Source organism: Drosophila arizonae, chromosome X (genome assembly GCF_054131065.1).
Source record: "Drosophila arizonae isolate 15081-1271.41 chromosome X, UAZ_ARI_1.0, whole genome shotgun sequence".
Classification (NCBI taxonomy): Eukaryota; Metazoa; Arthropoda; class Insecta; order Diptera; family Drosophilidae; genus Drosophila; species Drosophila arizonae.
The window spans coordinates 29,644,098-29,648,483 of record NC_142927.1 but is presented as its reverse complement, the minus strand read 5'-3'; the positions used below and the strand labels follow the sequence as shown (position 1 = coordinate 29,648,483).

The 4,386-nt window shown below is 37.7% G+C and overlaps 1 pseudogene; it reads left to right on the top strand.

Annotated features, from left to right (window-relative positions):
• The first annotated feature begins 1,764 nt into the window (after positions 1 to 1,764).
• LOC149268107 (zinc finger BED domain-containing protein 4-like) lies at positions 1,765 to 4,386 on the top strand (annotated as a pseudogene).

Genomic DNA, 4,386 nt, shown 5'->3' with positions numbered 1-4,386 from the left:
AATTTAATATAACCCAACGCTCCACTAAAAATTACCGGAGTTGCTGATACGCGATGGTTGTCCATTGAAAATGCTATCAAACCTATTTTAAAACAAGTAAGAAAGCTCTAGTCGAGACTGCTCGACTACGGGATCCCCTGAACCCTTGGAGCAATAGATATTTCAATAATTTTTCGCGTCTTTCAGCTTACACAAGAAACACGCACACACACACGCACGTACGCACACACAGGCATACATACACACGCACGCATACAGACACAAACGCATACACACACTCACATACACACACACATACACATACACAAACACATACACACACATACACAAACACATACACACATAAGCACCCACGCATAAACACGCATGGGCTGCAGTGTGCGCTTACTATGATACTTAATTGTTTAATAACTTTTTTATGGACGTACGATCTTCATGAAACTTTCAGATTATGATTATAACATGAATATGCATGTAATTGCCAAAGCACAAGTCTCTAGTATTTGAAATACGCTTTTTACAAAAGTGAGGGTGAGGGGGTGAATTTAAGGGTGGGGGTACATTTTAACAAAAACCGAAATTGTATAAATTGCATGTAAGCATACATTAAAAATTTGGAGACTCTAGCAATAAAGGTGTAGAAGATATAATTTTATAACTGGTTTTCGATAAGGTTTTTTATCGATAAAAAAAGATCGGGATGAGTTATCGATTTTTAATGATAAACTTGATATGCGCGCTGTAATTACGGACATTTTAAAAAAAATTTGAAGTCTCTAGCTCTTATATCTTCTGAAATCGACGCGTTCATACATACGGACAGACGGACAGACGGACAGACGGACGGACGGACAGACGGACAGACGGACAGACAGACGGACAGGGCCAAATCAACTCAGCTCGTCGCCCTGATCAAGAATATATATACTTTGTGGGGTCTGCCACGCCTCCTTCTGCCTGTTACATACATTTCAACAAAACCATTATACCCTGATTTCCCATTGAAAATGGGTTCAGGGTATAACAATGGATTGAGTTAAAACTGCATCTTTGACAGAAAAATACCTTAAAGCGCATTTTTAGACAAATTTGTCTTGAAGCCAATTTTCGATGATACGCAGCGTATGAAGAACAATTTTCAAAGGCAAGACGCTGAACCAACTAAACTACTGGGTGATTTGATTTTAAGTGTAGAATGTCTGTTAAAACATAAATAGTTAAATTTCTGTTTAGATTAAGTTGCCAAAAAGGTAGCGGTACGTTAAAATAAAAGCTTTCGCACAATGAGACTCTGTAACTGAGAGATTGACTTACAAACTCAATGCAAACGGTCTTCACATTATTCTGCCTTGTAGATTAAAAGAAATAATTTTGTTTTCATTTTCATTTTGCCAACTTTGACTTTAGTACCTGAAATACCTTTTATAAAATAACTTTATTGCTTTGCCAATATCGGTCGGCTCACTGCCGGTACATAAAAATACTGTACTCATTTGGTACTGTACAGTATATTCAAGTGTCAAAAAAAATGTTGTTCAACATTTTACTGTACTCACTTAGAATGAGTGGTAGTAGTAGTTGTACTTTTTTCAAATGAGTACACTATCTTTGTCTTTTTCACATGTTGTACACTATACATCCATTTGGGTGCAGTAAGTGACTGATGTACAGATAAATTTTAAATTTTGTACAAAGCAGACATGGCTGGTAAAGAAAGTAATTTAAACGCAATAAATGCGAGCGAAAGTGTAAGTATAACTCCTAAAAGATGCAAGATTGCTAGCACAGATGGCAATGTAAATAAAATTCTTTTCCTCCATTCAAATATTCCTATATTATATAATGAAAAAATTGTTGAAATAAATTTGTAATAATTAAAAGTATATTGGTCATCTTTTTCTTGGACATAACATTCTGATTTTTGTATGCCCATTCATTAAAAATAAATCGAATACAAATAATAACTCACTGTACAGTAAGTATACTGTATGAATGTTCCAAAGAGATGGCACAGTACATATTATATGATAGAGCGCTTTTTGGAGGTCAAAACGCAAGTGAACGACATTTTACTGAGTATTCCAAATGACCAAATGTTGCTTACCGGAAAAGAAATTGAGCTGTTAAACAATATGCTTACAATGCTATGCCCCCTTGAAGAAGCAACGAAAATTGCCAGCGGAGACAAATATTGTACGGCCAGTACGGTCATACACATTGTCAACATCATCAAAGACAAATTAGAAAAATTAAGTGACAACACACAAGAAGCAAAGGATATGAAGGAGTTCTTGCTTCTCGAAATAGAAAGGCGAATGGGATCGATTGAGCAGGTATATTTCAAATACTCTTAATTTGTAGTTTCGTTAAATATATATTTGTAATGTACTGTTTAAGGTATCGATTCTAGCAATGGCCACGTTGCTTGATAGTAGATTTAAAAAATTACATTTTAAAGATCCAGTTGCATGTGCCAATGCACTGATAAAAATTAAATCTCTGTTTAAGCAAAATGAAAGCAAAGAGGTCATACCACCGATAACAGGAAACTCGGATTCTTTTTGGAACTACCATCACCAGCTCGCGCAGTGTCACAACCCGAATGTGGATATGGACGTAGAAATAAGCTCTTATCTACGAATACCGCTTACTTCCTTCGAAAGTAATCCATTAACAGCATGAAATGTACATATCCTAATTTTTTGCCGGTGATGAGATCATCCGTTCCCTCTGAACGGGTTTTCTCAGCGGCTTCAAATATTTTGTGCCGTAAACGAAAAAGAATAACACCTGAGCGACTAAGTCGTATTTTGTTCCTGCAAAGCATTGAAAAAAAATATTTTTTTAATTGTTTCTTTTTGATAGTTTATAAGTTAACATTGAAATGTAAAAAACTGCTATGAAAGCATACGTTTTTTTTTTTTTTTTCTATGAAAGCACCTATGAAGAAGCTTTAAAACCCTAAAAAAAACGTTTCTTAATAAAATGGGGAAATACATCGATGCATCGAAGTTTTGAACCGATGTATAAACCCAACATCGATGCTTGACAACGAAAACATCGATGGGCATCGACATCGATGTTTTTACTCAAATTTACATCACTATTGTGCATACTATCGAACCTCACTCGTATACATATACATATGTACATAAGTCTGCACACATAACTTCAAGCATTCCAGTCTTTCTTATGTACGCGATCATTTGTATATGTATATGTATGTATGTATGTACATTATTAAAACGAATGAATTCGCGGAAGAATTGTGAAAATAGACCAGAGCTTGCAAATGAGAGTCGAGCGTTTTTTCTTTTATTCTCCTTCTCGCATCATAACCAAAAAAAATTGTGCAGACACGTCTCTCTCTGAGCGTCACTCTCTGTTTTCTTTAGCATCTGTTTCGCTCAGACGCAATGCGATGACTCATTCGTGTGACGCTCTCACATGAGTGTCGCGTAAAACTAACACGATTTTCCCTCACACAAAGCCTCTCAGCAAAAAACACTTTGACTAACAGACTCAGCAGAAAATGTTTTTGCCTTCGTGTGCATGTAAATACTCGCATACATACATACAAAAAGAACGCAGCAATCGCGCGTGATTACCCATACAAACGCAACTTACCGTTACTTCATTTAAGTCAAGCAAACGATCAGTGTTTGACTTGAGGAAACGAAAACAGAAACAACTATCTCTCCCAGACGCGACAAAAACAGTTTCTGTCTGAGTTTTTTTGACTGTGTCACTGAAAGACACTTTTTTGCAGACAACGAAAAAGTGTTAACAGTTATTTGCGAGCTATTTAATAGACCCATCGAGCCGCATTTAATTTTGATGTCCCGTTAGTTTTTTCCCGTGTTCTTTCAACTAATGTTTGCATTTTGCAAAGAATTAATGATGTTGTAGTGGTGTAAAGTAGTAAATTTAAGCCGGGGACAGACTCAGTCTGCCCAGGGTGTACTCACAAGAAATTTATTTGAATCGTGAGACACCAGGGGGGGGGGGGGGATGTTAGTGATAAGACCAGGAATAGTGAAAGAGGGGGGGGGGGGGGGACTCACTATGAGAACCGCTACTCCCGTGCACCGCTCGCTTCGTAAACGCCTCGCCGCCGTCCGATCCTCTGCTTATCCGCCGCCGCCTCCCTTAATGGAAACTCTTCTTCATTTTATCTCTTTTCTACTGAGTCGCTTTATTTTTCACTCTTGACTTAGCTTAACCGCACTTAAAGATAACTTTCACAATTTAGTCTTGACTTTTTCCACCGCTGCTCGATCCCGACTACTCATCCCTTTTCTTTTTGCCTTGCCCAAAGCGCTCGGCATCGGCGACGCAACTCTCCGCTCAAAACTCTCCGCGCAGGGTTGCGCCGCCGATCGCTGA